Genomic DNA, 22,882 nt, shown 5'->3' on the forward strand with positions numbered 1-22,882 from the left:
GTGTTTCTATCCCGGCTCTATCACATCCCGACTGTATAACTCTAAACAAAACTAACATCTCCAAATATACAGGATATAGGACTACTAATACCTGCTCTAATGGGTTTTTGAGAAGTCTACATAAGACACTATACAGAAAACATTTCAGCACAGAGCCTGGCACACAGTAAACTCTCAAGAGTAGTTAGTCTTAGTATTGGGGGTGGTGACTTTGCACCCACCCCCTCCAAAGAGTACCTGGCACAATCCCTTCAACGTGGTTGACTACTAACTCTTGTGTTTATTGCTAATGACTTAGCAGAAGCTAATTAATAAGAAGGAAAGCAGATAAATTCAGAGAGTGAAAGAGAAAGTTGCACAATCACTGGACTATCTGTGCACTGCTCTGAGAGTGAGTAGGGTTCCCACCACTGGTGGTGTGCCAGATGATGTGAGGGGGACGATGGCCATAGCTTTGAATAGAATTTACATCATCAATCATTTAGTCATCCTGATTGGTGGAGAGGAAAGTCTCAGATTAGTGACAAAAACTCTCTAACCTTGTTTTTCTAGCAAAAACAACAACCCCCAAAAGGCCAGTAATATCCAGCTAACATTTAATAGAATTTTGTGTGCATTTTCTTTCTTTTATGGTTACCTTCTCTCTATGGCAAGTGATACTGGGTTTTTCAACAGTGATATAAAATTTCCTTAAGTTTTTAGAAAAATTCCACTGTGAAGCTATGGGAATGGCCTTTGTTTATGATCCTTTCCAGGCTGAAAACCACCATAGTTGATTCCACTGCACGCTTTTGTCAAGAATTGGGTTTGGCCATGCTTTTTTCAAACATCCTTAACTAAGTAAATAAGTATATAAACAGAGTGCTATTTGAGCTAGAAAACCACCTCTTCTTTCATAAGGAGACTCTCAATGTCTCCTGTAGAAGTCTGTGCCCAGTCCATGCCCTCTCTCCGTGCCATCCAGTGTGGCAGGAGAAAGGTGCCCGAGTCACTTAGTCCTACGGATGGCTGTGCTGGAGACACGTGCGATGCAGAGACCAGACCCTGCTTCTTTGACTTGGAAAGTGAGTCCTCTTCTGTGAATCCCTGAGGTTAGAATGCCTGAATGCTCTGGATTTTTGTTGTTTTTTTTTTTCTCCCCAAAGGAATTCTTGATCAGCAGTATGTTTTTTTGTTTATCCCTCTGCAAATCTGCTCACTGTGACTGAAGGATTGTTATTATCTTTAAGACTTGAAACCTTTCATTCTCAGAGAGGGTAGAAAGTTGCAAGGGAGGAACAGTGTCCAAAGCCCATGTGCCTCAAACCTCACCCCGGATGGCCTGGGCAAGTGCCAGTTAAACAAAAGTGCTAGTCAGACCAGGGTGTTTGCACAGCTGGGCAGTGTTTTTGGAAAGCATGGGTGGGGAAAGGGGACACAGAATTGTCAGCCTCTGTCCAGTAGCATCATGCAACTGAGAGAAGCCTTAGGCAAGCAGATGGCTTTAATCTAAGGGGCCTGGTGTCTAAAGAATGGGACTTATCCTGTGGAGAAAGGCCCTAAGAAGCAGAGCTCTTATTGCAAAAGAAGGCCACCGAAAGCTATTCTTTGTTTAACCTCTCTGCTTTGTGGCCTAAAGACTTTCCTGCTTTGACGCTTAATGGGTGTTTGCTCAATCTGGGCCCAGGAGTCTCATTTGTAGGCCTCCATGAAGTATAAATGGATCTGGAAGAAGACATTAGACTGCCTTTTGCAAAAGCTCCCCCTTTCCCCAACAACCTTGCAGGTTTAGAACTAACCTGCCACACATCAGAGGGTTCAGTGGTCTATTTCATTGGTGCCAGAATGTCCTGACATGACATACAAAATTTTGGAACTGGAGCGCCTGGGTGGTTCAGTCAGTTGAGTGTCCTACTGTTGATTTCAGCTGAGGTCATGATCTCACAGTCATGGGATTGGGCCCCACATTGGGTTCCACGCGGGGCATGGAGCCTGCTTGGGATTCTCTCTCTCTCTCTCTCTCTCTCTCTCATCTCTATCTCTTTCTCCATCTCTTTCTCTCTCCCCACGCACCCCTGCCCCTCTTCCCCCTCTTCTCTCTCTCTCTTTCTCAAAAAAGTAAAAAATAATTTGAAACTATGAACTATGAGCACACCTTTCTAATAGAGAATCCATAGCTCTCATCAGACTCTCAAAGGAATCTATGATTCTAAGAAATTTACATACCGCTGTCTTTCAAATATTTGTGAGAATTAACTATCATTTCAAGGTTGTTAAGCAAGCAAAGATGGCTGACATAGGCTAGCTCTAGAAGATTTTGGTCTTTGCTATTTAAAAAATGAACTAAATTAAGACTCATATGAACTTGTTGATTATGGATGCTCTCTTTCAAGAGGTAAGGTTGGATAAAAGAAGATAAAAAGGAACAGACTAAGCAAGTCCAAAAGACCCTAAAGAATGAGAGTCAGATGGGCTCTAGCAAGAGAGGGCAGCGGGAGATGGAAGAAACCAGGCACAGGAGCAGATATGGAGGCATGGCTGGGTATCCCACACGAGTCCAAACAACACATTTCAGAAGGAGGTGGACAGATTGGAGCCTTTTCAGAGAAAGGCAGCTAGGAGGGTGAAGGGTCTAGAAGTGGTGTCACATGAGAACTGGGGATGTTGTGTTCAGAAAAGACTGAGAAAGGGGAGCCTGGGTGGCTCAATCGGTTAAGCACCTGACTCTTGATGTCAGCTCAGGTGATAATCTCACAATTCGAGAGTTCCAGCCCCACACTTGGGATTCATTCTCTCTACCTCTCTGAGCCTCCCTTGCTCTCTCTCTCTCATAATAAATAAACAAAATTACAAAAAATAAACTAAAAAACACCAAGAGAAACATGATGGAGATATCTTCAATTATTTTTGAATTGTTGTATGACTGAGATATTAGAATCTTATGAATTTAATTTTTTTAAATTTTTTTAAGTTTACCTATTTTTGAGAGAAAGAGAACACAAGTGAGAGAGAGACAGAGAGAAAGAGGGAAACACAGGACCTGAAACAGGCTCCAGGCTCCACGCTGTCAGCACAGAGCCTGATGTGGGGCTCGAAACCACGAACCATGAGATCATGACCTGAGCCACAGTTGGACGCTTAACTGAGAATCTTATGAATTTAGACGTAAAAGGGACCAAAGAACATTTGTCCAGGTGCTAATATTACAAGAGAGAAAACTAAAAGCCAGAGATAAATGACTGGTCTAAGGCAGTGCTGGAACTGGTCTCTGAGTCTCCTCCCAGGGTCCTTCCCCATCATTTGCAACTGCCCCCCTGCGTGCCTGATGTTCAAAGAAGAACTAGACCCATGAGTTGCCGTTTTGAGAAGGTAGAGCTCACCATCAGGCAGAATATTTCTGGCTCTCCCAGTTTTCTATTGCTGCTATAATAAGTCATCACAAGCTGAGTGGCTTACAGCAACACAATACAAATGTATTACCTTTCAAGTCTACAGTCAGAAGTCTAAAATGGGCCAGCAGGACGGTGTTCTTTCTGGAGGTTCTAGAGGAGAACTCATTTCCTTGCCTTTTCAGCTTCTAAAAGCCACCTTCTTTGGCCAGGGGCCCTTCCTGACTTTTTCAAAGCCAGTATCATGGCATCTTCAATCTCTCTCTGACTCCACTCCTGTCACCACGTCTCCTTTGATTCTAGCATCTTCTGAGGCCCCCTGTGATATACTGGGCCCACATGGACAACCCAAGATAATCAATCTCCATCTTCAAATTCTTAACTTGATCCATCTACAGAGTCCCTTTTACCACGAAAGGTGACATATTCACAGGTTCTAAGAATTCAGACATAGACATCTTTGGGGCCTCTTCAGTCTACCACAGAGTACTATGGAAAGTGTATGGACATTGGACATTGGTACTGGTTTTAGAATAGTGAGTTCGAATCCTGATTTAAGCACCTACTCATTGCATGACTATTACCCCTTTGAGCTTCTGTTCCCTCATCTATAAAATAGGAATAAAATTTCAAGGTTCAAGTAAGTGGCAGCCATATTTGTTCAAGGAATTTCCAAATGATTCTCACCAGACAGGAATTCAATAGAAGAAATTCTATTAAATGAGAGATTTGTTAAAAATGACCTTGAAATTGCATTCCGAGATTGCTACAGGAAAAAGAAGTGAAATAAAAGGTATTTTTCTCCCATATATACCTGTCTACTTCACAGATCCTGTTGAAAGGTCACTGCTTTTCTGGATAGTCAATAGCTAACAAATCTGCTTTCTTCCCCTGCAGTGCTGCTATCTGATTCTGTCATCCAGATCGCTGGTTGGGCTTGAGCAGGACTGAGAGCCTGGACTGGTCTGTAGTGATTGGCCAGACCAGGCAGCTGAAACCAGCACAGGTTCCCTCCTTCACATCTGTCAACATACCTGCTTGCAAGCAAGTTGCAGCTCGTGACCACTGTCCGAAGGGGCCAGTGAAAGTGGGAAAGGAAATGGAGGGGAACACCTTGATTTTGTGCTTGAGAAAAAGTGAAACCCTGTGTTGATGCTTCTTACCATCGTCCCAAACTCTTCGGCCAGGATTGAAACAGTCGTGGGACACCACTACTGAGTCAGGAAGGAAGTTGAGAGAAGAGTCCAGATTCCAAAAGCAGCAATCAAGGTAGGCGATCTATCTGGTCATGGGCCTTTCTCTCAAGATCACAAAACAGGCATTTTGCCCAGCCTTGTAGCCAGAGCGTCTCTGATGATGGTCTACTGAAGGAGATGTGTTAGTTGTGGGTGCATGCTGAGAGAATTCAATCATTCGTCCACCAACGTGTTCTGCAAAGTGGGTTGTATTTTTCTTCCATCTTCTTTCCCTTTTGAAAATTGTTGTGTTTCCTCTACATATTTCAAAGGTTTAGAAAGTTTTCTATCTTTCGTCATAAAAATTGTATTTGTGATTTCATGAAATTCTTCCATTAGTTATGACTCTTCAAACATGATTTTGTTCCAGATTTTGCTGGCATAAGTTCTTTCCACTTTCAAGATATACCAGGACAGTTTGCATTATAAATCTGAGGAACACACTGTCTATGCAAAAAGCTTTCGAACTCAAGCGATAGGATTTCCCAGAAAGCCATGTGCGTTATTCGGCTCTGGAACCTAAGGAGTTAAAAGTCTTCAAATTGCTGGAGCAGAATCAAGTCTGTTTACCTAAGCTTATCACCCAGGCTGGCCAGGTCAATCATTTACTGACGAAAGGCTGTTTCCTAACTTTGACAGAAGACCGCTAAAGCCCATGCCTATCTCTATAGAAGAGACACAAGGCAATGTAGAAGATAACTGTTCTCTGCAGTGATAGCTGACCAGAGACATTTTTATCCTACACAGAGTAGTAAATGCCACGGGCTCCTTCCTAGCTCAACAATAAATGAACACGAACGAGACTCATGAACAAACTGAATACCTGATGTCACCTCAGGCATAAGAGCTTGTGATTTTGAAGAAGCTTCCCTTACTTCCGGAGGTCTAGAGAGAAAAAATTGACTATAGAACAAGTTAGCGAGTAATTCTTGAGGGGGGATAAGATTATTAAGTAATCACCAAAAAACATGGAATTTTTCTTTCAAGTCTACACATTCCAAAAATATGTTATTTTAAATAAACATTTAGATCTGAATACAACCCCTCCAGAAATGTTGTCATATTGTTACCCATATACTTGTCAGGTCTGTGCAATGGTTCCTAGCTCTTCCACTTTTAGAAGTATGGTGAAAGAGAAGCCCTATTTTTCTAAACTCCCTTTAGGAGAGGGATTGGGCAATTTATTCAACAAGGTAATGTTTGACAGTATTTTTGTCAATCATTTATGGAACTGAAGTGAATCCCCTTTGGTGCGGTTTGTGGCCGGAATTTTTATGTGGCTCGGGAAGTTAACTAGATGCAGGAGTGTAAGCCACTGCAGAGGGTGGCCTGGACACAAATCCCATGTGTGATTTGGGCTGAGTCTGTGGCTAACTCCCAGGAATGTGGTGAAGAATTATGGTAACTGATACATTTCTGTGAAGATATTAACTCTGTAAAATGTTAAGTGTGTGTCTGGCTGGTTTCCAGAGAACGTTTGTAGATAATGCATGTGATGGAGGTGGTTTGGAACTGGGGAAAGTGTGCCAGAGCATTCCAATGCATTGGCCAGATTTACCCACAGTCCCTCAGGCTGCCTTAGAAACAGATAGGTCTTATCTGTCCTTTCTCTGCAGCATCTGGAATAGGCCAAAACACTGGTGGCCCTTGAGAATATATCCAGCTTTTCTTCCCATTTCATGCATATTGGATATTAGGTAGGGGGAGGTTATTCTCAGGATTGACTAAACTAGATAGACAGTATTAGTCCTTTTACAAGTCAGGAAATGAGAACTCAGAAGTTAATTCAATGTTTATTTATTTTTGAGAGAGAAAGAGAGAGAGAGAGAGAGAGAGAGAGAGAGAGAGAATAGGTGGGAGAGGGGCAGAAGAGAGGGGGACAGAGCATCCAAAGTGGGCAGTTAGCCTGACATGGGGCCCGAACCCACAAACTGTGAGATCATGACCTGGGCTGAAGTCAGACGCTCATCCGACTGAGCCACCCAGGTGCCCTGAACCCAGAAGTTAATTAATTTGCCCATGTTTACTCAGTCATAAGCTGAGCCAGGATTCTACCAAATCCTGCCTCATTCCCTATCCAATGCTTTTCCAAGGGAGTCATACAGTTAAGCATATGCAGGAACATAAATTGTGGGTGTGTGGGTGTTGAGAGGGCAGTCACGTAGGAAAGCAAGGCTGACTAACAAAGTCAGAGGTTTTCCACTGGCCCTTGGATGTGCCATGCCCGAGGCCAGCTGGGTACCACTATTACCAAAATGGCAGCATGGACTAGACTAGACCTTCTGCAAGAGCAAGTAAAGGGAACAATGGGCTGGGAGCAGAGGGAAGTGTTCTCAGTCCCAGGAGTGACAGTCACTGCAGTCTTTCCAGTCCCGGATATTTCTTTTTTTTTTTTTTTTTTTTTCCCCTTTCTTTCATTCTTTCTTTCTTTCTTTTAATGTTTATTTATTTTTGAGAGAGAGAGACAGAGACAGAGTGCGAGTGGGGGAGGGGCAGAGAGTGAGGGAGACACAGAAACTAAAGAGGCTCCAGGCTCTGAACTGTCAGCACAGAGCCCGATGCAGGGCTCAATTCATGGACCGTGAGATCCTGACATGAGCCGAAGTCGGCCGCCCAACCGACTGAGCCACCCAGGTGCCCCCAGCCCTGGATATTTCTTAAGTAAACCGAGGGAATTTTCAGGCTAGATCTCTGCCCCTTTCTATTCCAGAGACTCAAACACATGAGCCCCAACTTAAGTACAACATTTGAACTATTTCCAGGGAAACAAATGACACCATTCCAGTCCTTCTCTGGGAACGAAAATTAATAATTACAATTTCACTTCACCTTAGCTAATCTGTACTCATCTAAATCCAAGGGATTTGGGCAGAAAGAGGCTTAAAGCAAGAGGAACCTTCAACAATCTATCATATCGAGGTTCCCAGTATCTGCAGCCCAAAGAGGCCCATGTTGGCTTGGAGTCCAAATGGCTTACAGCTGTCATTCAAGCAGTGAACCAGTAAGGCACAGCAGCAAATCTCCCTTTTCTCCCAACCTCCATTTTGCTTTTGTTTGGATACATCCTAAAACTTCCATTAGCTGTCTGGCAGAAATTCCAAAGCAGCCACAATTCCTGAGCATTTACAAGATCAAGATAAAGAAGTGCCATCGTGAAATGTGATTGGCTGAATATCTTTGAACAAAGAATTTCTTCTTTTTCCAGACCCACCTCATACTTAAGCGTGTGATAGCAAAGGCATTACAAATAGAGATCGCATTGCCGAGGCCGCTAAGTACCCTTTCCTGATGCAGCTGACCCCACAAGAATTGTATTCACATGCTATCATTTTTGCTAACTAAAACATTAGGATAAAGAGGAAAAGTTGAAGCTGAAATATGAGGACGCATAACAACATTTCACCTTTAACCAGTGCCTATGACGTGCAGGAAATGAACTCCTGCCTTTTTATCTACCTTTTAAAAAATCTAATCCTTATAAGAAACTTACGCAATTTGCTCAGTTCTCGTATATTGGACAGGTAGTAAGATGAGGTGAAATTTGAGTTGGGGTCTGCCTGGCCAAAACCCATGTTCTTTGGCACTCTGTTGTGGGAAAAATACTCAGCAGTGTCTATACTATTTGTATTCTAAGGGTAAAAGAGTACGGAGTCCTTTGTAAATTATTAGCTTGGATCCTCAGGGCACATATTTATGACTCCCTCAGCCAGGCATTCTTGATCCCATACAGGCATAACACTCAACATCACAGTGGTTTTCCTCTCCTCCAGGAAAGTAACAAGAACACACACACACACACACACACACACACAATTGCCCTTACATCAGTTTTTCCATCCCCTTTCTGAAACTGTGAAAAAGAAAATTGTCCTATCTCCTGGTTTGCGAACATTGTTGTGTTTATTTGTTTGATTTAAATGTAACACATTGACAAATTTTTTCACTTATTGTACCCAGATTTTTTATTTCTGCAAATTTCTCTCTTTGGGAAAGCTGAATATGTCGAAAGTTCCTAGTCTGGTTTTATTTAATTTCATCATAACCCTGTAAGAAGGGTGTCATGGTAAAACGACATCCTTTCAGATAAGGAACCTAAGGCTCCATAAAGGTGACTGCTCTCTCAGAATCACTCTGCTAACAAGTCCTATAGGCTTAGGACTCCAAATTCTTTGCTCTCTTTTTTTTCTAACAAACAAGCAGTTCCCTGGATCCTTCAGGCTTACAAATGGTGGGAATGGGACAATACAAGGTATTTTCAGAAATTAAAAATGCCAACTGATTCCATAGCCTGTTCTCAGGCTTCAGGGACCTACTCAAATGTTGATTGTTTTGCTTTTGGTGGAGATTCTATCAGGTCAGTGTGGTAATGTTACTCTAATTAGATTTTCATTGAGTAATGGAAATGAAGATACTACTTGATACTTAATAAAATCTGCCTTAAAGGCAAATTTGTTCAACCCATGTGCCCATAAGCAAAGAAAGAGATGGAAGGAATTTTTGCTGGGAAAAAGCTAAGAAACCACTCTCTTCTCATTGGCTATATGCCTATAGGACAGTATATGTAGGTAGGGGCTACAGGGCCCCCATAGCGTCTCTTGATATACACAGTTCCTCTCTTGGTTAACTCTATGACCAGATGGTATCTTGTGAGTCAAGAAGTTGCCAAATGATAGGAAACCCAAGAAAGTCCTTCTTCAAATCGGGAATCCGTCATGGGTGTGTCCCCGATACCTATGGAAGCCAGCTAACGTTACAGGAAGCTTTCTTGTGACTTATGAACTTCATTTCGGTCCTACGATGCTCTGAGGAGTCAGGGAGCCCTGTATCAGTTGTGCATCTGCAGGTGGCCGAATGTTTTCTTATTCCTAACGCTTCACTGGGAACTGCTCCCAGCTGGCCATCTGAATCTCCATCCCATGTGACAGTCTTGTATGTGTCCTTGCATTGGGGTTAATGTGCATTTGCATTGCACTTTTTGTCCCCATCTCCTTGCCCTCAGAGGCTCTAAGGGTGCAGGAGAACCCATATGCTCTGGGAAATGAGCAAACAGAGAGAATGAAACCTCTGCCCTGCTCCACGCCAACTTGTTCCCCTCCTCTCCACAGTTCCAAGGTCAAGTTTCCCTTGGGAGCAGTTAGGAAACTGAAGGTCACAAAAAGCTGGCAGTTCACGGTGCCTTGGAGGGTTTCCCAGAAAGCAAAATGAAAATGAGATTGTTTCCACATAAGAACTCTGTATTTGGAGGACAGGATTCAGTCTGAATTTGCAGTTTCACTGTGCACTTAGGTAACCCCCACAAAGTCTAGTTGTTTTTCTTTTCCTAAAGTCAAAACAATATCAAAAATATTTCCTGCAGAACTCTAGACAGAACTTTTTGTCATTGCTGAGCTGATGTTTTCAAGGATTCATATCTTAAGATAAACCCTTTGTGGTGTGTTTAGCTGAGGCTCTTGTGTCTTTCTGCATGATGACGGCTGTGCATGGGGCCTGCTTTATTGTAATCTCATTAGATTTCACAGTGTAAGCAGCTGGAAGCTTGTGGTTAGTAAGTGAGCAAGTTGCAAAACAAAAACAAAAACAAGCAAACAAACAAACAAACAAAAAAACCCCAGAGACCACACAGAAGCCAAGCAAGGATGTTGCAGTGAAGGAACAGATGGTAGGTTCTCTATGACCTGAAGAAGGTCCATCCTTCAATCCTGAAAAGATTTGCCCTCAAGTTCAAGGATATGTATTCCACAAAATTTAGCTTTATTTCCTGGACAGGAATCCTGAGTATAGGCAAGAACCAATGGCTAGACTTCCCCAAATCTGACTGTTCACGTCAAAAATTCATCTCATTTTGTTTCTCTCTGCAAGATGGAAAAGCCCTCTATAAAAGAGGTATTATTATAGAATGTAGCTGTTTCGGTAACTCGTAGTCCAAACAATAGAACATAAAACATAGCCCAACAGAGGCATTCTGGTCCTGACTCCACCAGTATTTTGCTCTGTGGGTTTTGAACTTCTTGGTGGTGACTCAGTTCTGACTCTTTACTCTCTGCATCTTCCCTGTGAATAACCACAAACATTCATTGATGGGTCATCAATGGGTCATCCTCAGTTCTGCTAGAGTCACTTACTCTTTCCGAGAAACATATTAGGCACTATTTTCGAGACAAGATTAAATAATCTTGAAGGTTTTTAATTTATCAAGTGAGCCAAACCACAGCCTCCTTAGAGTCCCCTGTTTGGGTCTGTGTGTGTGTGTGTGTGTGTGTGTGTGTGTGTGTACTTTTAATTATTTGTACAGTAGTCTGAAGATTACGAGTTCTCAATAAATATTCATTGATGGTAATAAATTGGTAGATGACGGAGATTTTGTAGAGAAAGTGATTTATCTTTTTTTAAATTTATTTATTTTAAGAGAGTGTGAGAGAGTGGGGGAGAAGCAGACAGAGAGAGGGAGAGAGAGAATCCCAAGCAGGCTCCACGCTGTCAATGCAGAGCCCGAACTCAAGAACTGTGAGATCAGGACCTGAGTGTCATGATAGATAAAGAGTTGGACGCTTAACCCACTGAGCCACCCAGGTGCCCCTGTAGAGAGAGTGATTTTAATTTTTTTTTTTCAACGTTTATTCATTTTTGGGACAGAGAGAGACAGAGCATGAACGGGGGAGGGGCAGAGAGAGAGGGAGACACAGAATCGGAAACAGGCTCCAGGCTCTGAGACATCAGCCCAGAGCCCCACGCGGGGCTCGAACTCACGGACCGCGAGATCGTGACCTGGCTGATGTCGGACGCCTAACCGACTGCGCCACCCAGGTGCCCCGAGAGTGATTTTAAAAAAAGAAAAAGACTTTGTCATTGCCAGGGATGGCTAAAGAAAGGACGAGAAGTATCAACCTATGGTGTGGAGGGAATGGTGCGTTGAAGGTACCTCGCTCTCTGGACGTGCAGTAACAGAAGAGCACAGCAGATAGGAGACTGGTTTTGTCTGATTCTGTTACTGCTGCAGCTGACGGTGCCACACTGAGCAGATCACTTCAGCTCTCTTGGCCTCAATTATCTTTCTTCTTTTTTCTTTTTTTTTTTTAATGGAGATAAGCAGGTCAGCATGTATTCTTTTTTATGGTCTCCTCTAGTTGTAATATTCCATCTTCTAGGAAAAACTAGAAAAGTTAAGATCGACAGTTCTTTTCAAAAGAAAATACATTGGGGGGCGCCTGGGTGGCTCAGTCGGTTGAGCATCCGACTTCAGCTCAGGTCATGAACTAGCGGTCTGTGAGTTCGAGCCCCGCATCAGGCTCTGTGCTGACAGCTCGGAGCCTGGAGCCTGCTTCCGATTCTGTGTCTCCCCCTCTCTCTGCCCCTCCTCCGCTCATGCTCTGTCTCTCTCTCTCCGTCAAAAATAAATAAACAGTAAAAAAAAAAAAAAAAAAAGAAAAGAAAAAGAAAATGCATTGGGGCACCTCAATGGCTCAGTCGGTTGAGCGTCCGACTTCAGCTCAGGTCACGATCTCACAGTTGGTGAGTTTGAGCCCTGCATCGGGCTCTGTGCTGACAGTTCAGAGCCTGGAGCCTGCTTCGGATTCTGTGTCTCTCCCTCTCTCTGCGCCTCCCCTGCTCATGCTCTCTCTGTCTCTCTCAAAAATAAACATTTTTTAAAAATTAAAAAGAAAATACACATATGGTTTTTATTTCTCTTGAGCCACTTTCCCTACCTCTCAGGTGTGTGAACTGGGAGGAATGAGAAACCTCTACAAAGATCTCAGGAACGAAAGTCCGAAGTTGTTATAAGATCGGAGAGGGTGGGCATCGATCTTTTCTGGAGAAGAAGCCCACTCAGCTGGAAAATTGGAGGCAAGCACCTCTGAGTTCTCTTGTCCAGCTGCCACCAAATCCGGCGCTGACACTCAGCTTTGCCACACCTGTCACTAATGTGCGCTCCAGCGAGCAGGCGGTCATGGCTATTATCCTCCCTTTGTAAACAAACAAAAGTCCTTAAAGGTGACATGATTGCCCAAGGTTACAGAAACATGGCAGTGAGTCAGATGGAACTGTGTGCGTTGGTGACATTACAAGCAAAAGGCGGAAGAGTGAGGGACAGATCGGCACCTCTTCTTAAGTTCACAAAACAATGGTCAAGGGCTCTGGGAGAGCTGCAAGTTGGCTCTGAATCGTGGGATCATTCTCATCCTCCTGCCCCTCCCGGAGTCCCCTCCCGGCTGCCCTGCCCAGGGTTACTCACCCAGGTTGTTGCGAACTGGGCGCCTGTGCTCATGTCCCTTCTTGTAAGCTTCATGAAAGGCTATGTGTAATGAAGAGAGGGCACAACAAGGAAGAAGGATGCATCAAAGATCTTCCCTGAGGCCCTGGACTGAAAGGGCAGTTTTCCTGGGAGACACGCTGGTTTCCCTCTTATATTCCACAGAAATGGTCATCGGGATGACTGACAGAATTAGGACGTCCCGTTCCAAGCATGGATAATTTTTATGTTTTCACCTCTAGGGTTATTTCACTCCTCTCTGCTCTATTTCTCCCATAAAAAGGAAAGAATAATGCTTGCTCACTGTGACAAGGAGAAAGCAGCCCAGGGCAGGACTATTCAAAGGAAAGAGCTAATTGCACCGAGCACCAAGCATCAAGCACCAAGGCGTGACTGGAAGTGCTGGTAAAGAAAGCATGCAGCGTCATGGCCCACATGGGTTTACTTGTCAGTTGGGACCCACACCTGGGGAGCTCTAAGGCCCTGAAGAACCACACTCACAAGTAATGGAGAAGAACTTCTGGCCCCAACAGGAAAGCACTGAAAGAAATTAGGCATCAATGGTCTCATGCTTTCAGTAGGAAGCTGCATCACTTTGTTGCCCATTTTTGTCCCTTTTTAAAGATGAGAAGGCCGCCTGGGTGGCTCGGTTGGTTAAGCTTCTTACCCTCGATTTTCGCTCAGGTCATGATCTCAAGGTTGTGAAACGGAGCTCTGCATCAGGCTCTGCGCTGTCTCCCTCTCTGGAGGAAGGATTCTGTATCTCCCTCTCTCTCTGCCCCTCCCCCACTCACTCTCTCTTTCTCAAAAATAAATAAGTAAACATAAAACAAAAGAAAAGATGAGAGAGGGAAAGTCAACCTCAATTATGATCACCAAGGGATATCTGGTAATTTTCCAGGTGATAAGGAAACACCGTGAGTTCAGTAAGAATAGACTGACTTCCTGGCAGGGTCCTCAAGTGATTTTGTGTCGTACTCAACAGAAATGTTACTGCATCTACACACTTTCTCAGTGTGTATTTCTAATATTTGACTCCATTTCTAGTATCTAATTGGTATCTATTATCTAGTATCTATTATCTATTAGCTAGTATCTAATCTTCTAAGGTGGTCTCTTGGGGAAAGGGATGGGTAGCACAGCAATGTGTAGCTGATGCTGTCCACAACCATATTGGCTAGACTCACTTTATATTTTATTTTTATTTTTGTTTTATTTTATTTTATTTTATTTTTTTGAGAGAGAGACTGAGCATGAGCAGGGGAGGGACAGAGAGAGGAGACACAGAATCTGAAGCTGGCTCCAGGCTCTGAGCTGTCAGCACAGAGCCCGACACCGGGCTCAAACTCATGAACCTCGAGATCACGACCTGAGCCGAAGTTGGACGCTTAACCTCCTGAGCCACCCAGGTGCCCCTAGGCTCACTTTTTAGAAGCCACAAAACAAACAACCAAACAGCAAAAGTCACCCTTGGGTTGCCCACCAAATGCATTCAGCTAAGGCAGGATGGGAAGAAAATAAGCTTATGATTCAAACATGGACTACCTCTTAATGAGGCCAGAAAACCAAAATGGCCCATAATTCCAAGAAGCATTATCAATGTCAAATGTAGCTCAAATACAGACTTCATGGAATTAAAAACAAACACTAAATAAAACAGTCAAGTGCTGAAACAAGAGACAACCCCATGCATTCTCTAATGCATGTGACAAAGTGACCAAGTAACAAAGCCCCGGTGAGTCCTGTCACAGGTTCTTCTACGGAGCCAGTGAAGCACACTGTCACTTCTTGAACTGAATTCCCAATATTGGACTGGATTCTCCAGCCCTGTCAATTTTCTAGTAGGAGAAAAACCATTTCGGAAGCATTATAATGCTCTCTGTTTTCCTACTTTCAAAAAGTCATCTGGCCATTCTTATACCTACCCATAGTCCTCACTAAGCACATAGTCAGGGGAGCCAGAGTCCATAAGTATTCTATCTGTGCCCAAGACTCTGCCAGGTAGTGAAGTTAAGGAGGGGCTTATCCTGTGGAGACTTTCCAGAAAATGCAGAGACTGTTCCTATAATCCCATTTTTTACTGCCCAGTAGTCTGAAAGGCAAAGAGGCAGCATTTTAAACTGAAGAGACTTTCATACTATAAATCTTCAGGCATTTGGGGGCAACAAGTGTTTTAACGTAATTGCAGTAAACCTAAAATAATTTACAAGTTGTGTGTGTGTGTACATGTGTGCAAGGCATGGAAAGAATTTTAATATGAGAAAGGCATTAGATCAGTTGTGCAGGAAGAAAAATCCGTTATCTGAACTATTCCTGGATGTACGTTACACAAATCTAGGTACTTGTTTAATTTCTGGAATTAATTAGCAAATGTCTGTTCAAAACATGGGCTTAAATGACTTCTATTGATAGCATAGCCCTTCTCTAAAATTGCTGCAACACATTTTGATCATTTTTAGAAAAGGCACACTATAAGAAGGTTTGGCATGTAAAACATTCCTTTGAGATATCTAAATGAATCCGTATATTGAATTTCATATCTTCAAGTAACCCTTGGCATACCAGATTTTATATCTCATTAGCGTATTATTTAATATGATTTTTAAAAAAGATTCACCAATGAAATTTGAGTAAGCTGGTCAATGGATACAATGGCCTAAGTGTTATTTGGTTGCACTGTGTGCTTAGCCCACTCTCCAAATTTTTTTCTCCTATTTCGCAGACAGGCTCTCTGACCATGTCTGGCTATGCTCAGTTTTTGGCTGTTCCCCTAAAGGGATTATCTGAAGGTCACCATTTTTCCTTTTTGAATGACTATCTAACCTAATTCCCACTGGGATACTGCTATTTTTCATATAAATTTGTATCAGAAGCTATTAACTCCCACTTTCCCCGAGCCAAGGTCATAACAGCATGTTGGAATCAAACATTTTCTATTATTCTAACACAGATCCAATAAAAAGACATTTATAGAGTGCCTAATATATGCTTCACACTGTGCTACGTGCTATAGATACAGAAATGAGTAGCTCACAGTTTTGCCCTGAGGAGGACAAACATTTCATAGGGCAAATGAACCAATAAGGAGCCAGCACATCAATGTATGTATGAGGCTATAGGGACAGTGATAATTGAATATATCACAGAAAAGTTCTAGATGGATGCTCAAGAAGACCTTCAAAGAAGTTGAGGTCCAAGTGGTGTTTTAAAGAAAAGGAAATTTGTATTTGCATCCTTCCTTTTCAAGAATTCAGACTTCAAAGAGAAGGCTGCTTCCTTTTAGAAATTTGTCTGAATATCCTAAGAAGAAAAAAATGCAAGAGTAGAGATAGTTGTGGTAGTCATGACTATGGCAGATTTGATTCCCTGGAGAAGGAAGGTAAGAGGAAGGTCCAGAGCGATCCTTCTAATTGAAAGGCAGGAACAGGAAGAACTAAAACTTTACCCTAAAATAGAGTCTATGCCTCATTCACATTCCTTGAACTTGGAGCTTCAATTTAGAATCATTCTCTGCAGCCCAGGCCTCACAAGCTCTCGCGAACACTGGGGAAATTTGCCTGGCGAACTGTCTTGTTATGAATCTGATCTCTACTCAGCTATGACCTGAATTTCCATATATCCTGGGAGCAACTTTAAATAGAAACACAGAACAACACATTAGAGAAACAGCAGAGAAGTCTTGTGATGTCAGCAGCTGGCACCAGTTTGGAAGCTCAAGGTTTAAGGAGAAGGATAACCTACCAGCACCCATCCCAATGGCCTCCATTAACATCGAACTCCAACTCCAACTTTAACACCGCATGTCTGAAGCAGGACATACGGTAGAAGGGTGGGCTTAGTAGCTTTCAACCTAGCCTGGGTTGGAAGGTTGGAAATCCTTCCCAATCTTCTTAAGTTGGTTTGGGTAAATCTTTAGTGTGTAAGTGAAAATGTTCACCATCTTAATGCATCCATTTCCTGAAATTGGGCCAAGAGATTGTGGAGTTGTCTGATTCTTTTCGAAACTCAGATCATAAATCACACTCTTACTGGGCCAACTTACATGTTGGTTTCACTCTTTCATCCACTGGAGAGAAAAATATATGTAAAAGTTAATTAGGATAGATTTGACCACATAAATACTAATACTTAAAAACTAAATAACTTAAAACTCCTTTTACATATAAGGAAAGGTAAAAATAGAAACAGTGAACAGGAAAGTATATTTGCAATATAAATGACAGGCAAAAGGTTACTATCCCCAAAGAGTACTTACAAATCCATACCAGCCAGAGGCACTGTCTCAGTAGAAAGTTAGGCAGAAAATGAACTGGCAGTTCACAAAAAAAGAAAGATAAATAACCTATAATCATTTGAAGAGCTGTTTAGCCACGCTAAAAATGAAAATAAAGGCAAGTTAAACAATAAGATGACATTTCCTTTTTTATGAGATTGGCAAAGTTAGGGTAACACAACGTATTGGTGGGCAAGTGGGAAACAGGTTACTTTCACACACTGAGATGGTACAAGTGCCGACTGCTGCAACCCCCTTTTTTAAGGGCAGCTTGTCAAATCATAAAAATGTCTTAATGTGGGTAATGTTTGACTTAGCAAATTCACTTCTAGGACTTCCTTTTAGACAATAATAGAAGGATGCATTAGAAACTTCCCACAGTACACATATATCTGTGTAAGGCTTGTTTATAGCAGCAAATTCTGAAAAAAGCCTAAATATTCATCAGAGAAGGACTGAATGAATACACACACACACACATACACACACACACACACACATACACACGCACACACACGCACGCGCACACACCCATACTTGTGGGTACTGTGCAGCCATTTCACATGATGAGCTCCATCTAGTGTCAGGGACCGAACTTTGTCACCAATAGGTCTATGATTAACGTATGTCTACCAGTTATGAGCTGTGTAACCCGGGTAAGTCATTTGACTTAAGCCTGTTATCTCATTGTTAAAAACAAAGACAATACTACTACCTGTGTCTCACAATGGAGCCGAATTGGGTGAGAGTATGAAAGTAAAGCGCTCAGACTACGACTTGACCCACCAAGGGCAGAATAGCCCAAGCGCTGTTGGCGACCAAGCCTCTTGACCCCATACTTTCAGCTTCTGCACAAAATGACAAACTAATCAGACCCAAGGTTTGGAGTCTTGATCTTCCCAAGACCTTATTAAAGTAAAAATGTTTAAAAAAAGAATAAACTCATAACAGAAAAGGAGACACTGTAAAAAGAAAACAATCTGATAAGTTTTCCTTTGTGATGGAAATTATTACTGCTATAAAAAAATGGATAGACTGGAAAACAATATCCAAGACTTTTTTTTTTTTTTTTCAAAATTTAGAGCAAAATGACCTTGGTGGAAATGTAAGACAAAAGATAATTAAGCAGTAATAAGAAAAATTAGAATGCCAACATATGGGGCACCTGGATGTCTCACTCAGTTAAGCGTCTGACTTCGGCTCAGGTCATGATCTCCCAGTTCCAGTTCGTGAGTTTGAGCCCAGTGTCGGGCTCTGTGCTGACAGCTCAGAGCCTGGAACCTGCTTCGGATTCTGTGTCTCCCTCTCTCTCTGCCCCTCCCCCGCTCATTCTCTCTCTCTCTCTCTCTCTCTCTCTCTCTCTCTCTCTCCCTCTCTCTCCCCCCCCCCTCAAAAATAAACATTAAAAAAAATTACAATAGCCAACATATACAAAAAGCCCTGAATTTGTGTCAGGCACTGATTCACACCCATTTCATGCATTATTTCAAACAGTTGTCCCAGAAAACCAATGAGGTGGCTAGTAATATTAGTCTCTCTCTTTACATTGGGGAGATTAAAGCATTAAGAAATTAAGAAATTCTCCCCAGGTCACAGCTAGTATGTGATGGATTTTGGACACGCACAGAGCCGGTGTCACTCTGTGCTAGATTGTTTCTGTCACTTTGCTCGCTGCCATGCCTGCTAAGGGCTTTTCTGCATCACAAAGAAAGAAGAACTGCATTTCCCAGACTGCCCTCCCCACCTGGCTTCAGGTTAGAGCCTGCTGGTGGGTCTCTGTGATTTGGAAGGTTGAAAAGAAGACGCATTATTCTCCCGAGCAGTGGCCAGCAGATGCACAGGCAGAAGCTGCATGCGAAGTTTGAAGCAGCTTCAAGATGAACATCTAAAGAATCCCACACACTGGGACTGCAGACTGAGCTAGTCAGTAACAGTTCAAGAAACTTGCCCTCTTCCAGCCTTTCCAATGTTTGTTCCTTGTATTAAAACATTTCCTACCGAAAACACACAGAAGGGCTTTTGTTTCCCTGATCAAACTCTGACTGATTCAGGTGCCAAACACTGAGACCCAATCCAGGAAGTCCCATATCTAACTCGTAGGTGTCCCAGAAACGGCACAGCAAATTGAAGGGGGAAAAAGTATCCCTTTTTACTAAGTATCCAAAAGTAGAATCTTAGCTCTCAGAAGTCACAATACTTAGATTAAAAGAGCTCACGTACAGCAAAATGAATTTAAAAGCAAACAAAAAGGGGGCGCCTGGGTGGCTCGCTTAAGCATCCCTCTTGATTTTGGCTTAGGTCATGATCTCTCGCAGTTCATGAGTTCAAGCCCTGGGTTGGGCTCTGCACTGACAGTGTGGAGCCTGCTTGGGATCTTCTCTCTCCCTCTCTCTCTGCCCCTCCCCCTTTCATACACACACACTCTCTCTCTCTCCCTCCCTCAAAAATAAACTTTAAAGCAAACAAACAAAAAACCCAGAGAAACAAACAAAACAACTAAGCCACCTTGTGATATTTTAGAATACCAAAGATTAAAAGAATAAAAGAACATTCAGAGGAGAAAAAAGAAACCTACAAGGAATATGAATTAGACTGGCTTCTGACGTCTCATCAACATCACGTATGGTGCCCATAGATGTTGGGAAAATGTTTTCAAAGATCTGAGAGGACATGATTTCAACCCCAAATCCTACACCCAGCCAAACTATAAATGCAGGGTTAGAGTACAATATAGGCATTTTGGGTAGATACACTAAGAACTCCAAAATTTTAACTTCTTTGCACAATTTTTTAAACGACTAGGTCCTAGTCCACTTGACAAACTTTCTGTAGAATGCAAGATGGTGTATACTTGTTTTAATACTACTGGTTTATTTCCACGAGTGTGAAAAAACATATAGCATAACAAGCTTTCCCATTCATGTAAATTATTTAGAACCAAAGTATCGGAGGGATATAGGAATCAAAAAGAAATATAATAGAACAGACAGTATATGAATATGGCAAGATTGTGAGGATAGTGCATGAATGACTGACGTTTGGGAAACACTTTGCTAAAGTTAATGGCTTAATATATTATCTCATCCAAATATATTTACGTTTTAAAAGAAGAGCCTTAAAAGACACTGCACAGCCAAAAGCAGATACTCATCAGCCACAGAAAAGCCAGGGCAGAGGAGCCCAGGGACTATTATTTGTGACTTGCCCCCTGAAGACAGCCCAGTTTCCTTGGCTTAGACTCCATATTCCTCACCCTCCCCATGGAAGCCTCTGACTGTTTTGGCTCCCCAGAAAGGTCTCCTGCAGGGAAGAGAGTGTGAGGATCCATTGAAAGGAATGCCCTCATTTGCCTCCAAGTTCCATTTCTCATTATAAAGTAGGACATTTAGGAACCTGGCTCATGCGCCCATACCTTTGTTTGCAGACTCCTATTTCTCACTATATTTTTTTTTAAATCTTATTGTGTCTTTCTGTGTTAATTTCAAATCTTATTTGGACTGAGGAAGAGTTTATCTAAATAATATCAATGACACTAACCCTACGAACCTGTGGGCGCATGGATACACTGGAGTTTCCGGTCCTAAGTGGCTGGAATTAACCTTGTAGTCAGGGTTCTTGGTTCCACACACAGACACTAACTCTGCTTTAAGCAGAAAAGGATTTACTGGAAAGATGTCGCATGGTTGACGGAACGGGTAGGCAGGCTGAAGAGAAACACAGGAGGAAACAGGAAAGATAACACAGAGCCAAGATGGCACCACAGAACAGTTCAAGATGCTGTCACACATATGAGCCATGGTTCCACCAGCCCCATCTGGATGCCACCCTCCCTCGGGGGCACTGGCCATAATCTCGAAAGGCCTCCTGCACATTTGCAATCCTCAGTGAAGCTCAAAGTCTCGGGCAGATGCGGCTGGCGGCCTGAACTGCCAGGGAACTGGGGGAGGAAACATCTGGCCCTCTGGGCCTGGGTCTCTTTGTTGGGATTCCCTGAAATAGGAAGGCGGGGCAGGCAAAAATGACAAAAGCCCACTTCACTTGGTGACTTTGTGAGGCGGTACCAGTGCAACCATGTCTCTCTTTATTCTCACCTCACTTCCCTTGTTAAATTGAGCAGTTTGCCAAACAGAGTAATTTGTGTTGGATTAAATACATTTACATAACATATATTTCCTTTCCTTTTAAAGTCAGGCTTCAAACATGAGATTCTCATTTAAAATTTTTAAGTCTTTCTATGTGTACTTCTAAATAAACTTGGACGAAGCTGAGGAGTATTTCCTGTTAAATTCTATTAGGACATAAGTTTCGAATTACCTGTGAGCCTTTTTGATTAAAAAAAAAAAAAAAATTCAGTTTGAAGATAAGCTCAAAGAGACTGAGCTTTCTAATGTGATTAATCACCAACAATGTAAGATGCTTATTTCATGAATTCTTGAAAGAGATTTTAAACTGTGATAGCACAAAACCACTGAACTGCTTAACCTGAGAAGCAAGTAGATGTCTCTGGTAAATTCCAGTTAAAAACAAAAACAAAAACAAAACAAAACAAAACAGGGGCGCCTGGGTGGCGCAGTCGGTTAAGCGTCCGACTTCAGCCAGGTCACGATCTCGCTGTCTGTGAGTTCGAGCCCCGCATCAGGCTCTGGGCTGATGGCTCAGAGCCTGGAGCCTGTTTCCGATTCTGGGTCTCCCTCTCTCTCTGCCCCTCCCCCGTTCATGCTCTGTCTCTCTCTGTCCCAAAAAAAATAAATAAACGTTGAAAAAAAAAATTAAAAAAAAACAAAAAACAATCTGTGGGGAAATAAAGACATCTGTTTTAGCGGTGTATGAGAGATGATGTAGGTACATATAAAAAGTAATTAATATCACCTACTGGTTGATATTCTGCACTCAATTATATTCACAAGTAAGATTTTTGTTTTACTGGATCTGACTATATACTGTGTGACTCCAGTAACATTCCCCATGTTTGTTTTAATCTCCTTTACCTTCTATGTCCTGGAGGGTGGTGGTGTTAAATTTAATTTGTCAACCTATGTTAATTTTACAAGAATCCAGATCAAACTTCTGTGTAAACAAGAAGTGCCTTGCAGAGTTTTTTGGTGATTAGGCTGGAGAAGTCACAGCTGAACTCAAAAATATGCTGCCAGGGGTAATTTTTCATTTTTTCCCCCTATAATTTTAATGGCTCAAATGAAAGAGCTGTTTTTCTTTAACAATAGTATCCTTGTTAAAAGTACTTTAAAGAGCTGTTCCACTACATTGAAACAGTCTCATTAAACCACTAATATAACAAAGATACCCGCAGTTGCTAAATCCAAAGAATATAATTCCATCTCGTGGCAGAAATTTTAAGGGTGATTTTTGTTCAGTGTTTAGCTTCATTCCCAGTGTAGGGGACTCCTGTCCATTAGACATTTCTTTGCACAGAAACATCATTAATCTGTGAGACTCACTACAATGGGATATTATTTTCCTCAACAGAGGCTGTTATTGAAACTGCATATTATCAAGGCAGCTGTCCTGTTAAGTTTTTATAAAGGATTAGGGGGTTATATGAGTACCTAACAGCTGCACCAGCGAGGATAAAACTGGGGTTCCTAAATCGTATGCCTCTGGGTGTATGCAATGAAAAGATAGATTCTTTACGCATGTAGCAAAATACATTTACAGGGAAAATTAAATTAGGAACAAAACCTTATTCATCTGAGAGCAAAACACTGTGTGAACACACATGAAGAATAAATAGAATTATATG

General features: G+C 42.3%; 1 protein-coding gene across 1 annotated transcript in view; it reads left to right on the top strand.

Moving 5' to 3' along the window:
- Positions 1-4,415: 4,415 nt before the first annotated feature.
- The window catches only part of PHLDB2 (pleckstrin homology like domain family B member 2), a 230,177-nt gene continuing 211,710 nt past the window's right edge, over positions 4,416-22,882 (top strand). Inside the window, exon 1 of the mRNA XM_045501958.1 lies at positions 4,416-4,637. The gene's annotated coding sequence lies outside the window, so the exon portion shown is untranslated. The remainder of the gene's footprint in view (positions 4,638-22,882) is intronic.

This window comes from Leopardus geoffroyi, chromosome C2 (assembly GCF_018350155.1).
Source record: "Leopardus geoffroyi isolate Oge1 chromosome C2, O.geoffroyi_Oge1_pat1.0, whole genome shotgun sequence".
NCBI lineage: Eukaryota > Metazoa > Chordata > Mammalia > Carnivora > Felidae > Leopardus > Leopardus geoffroyi.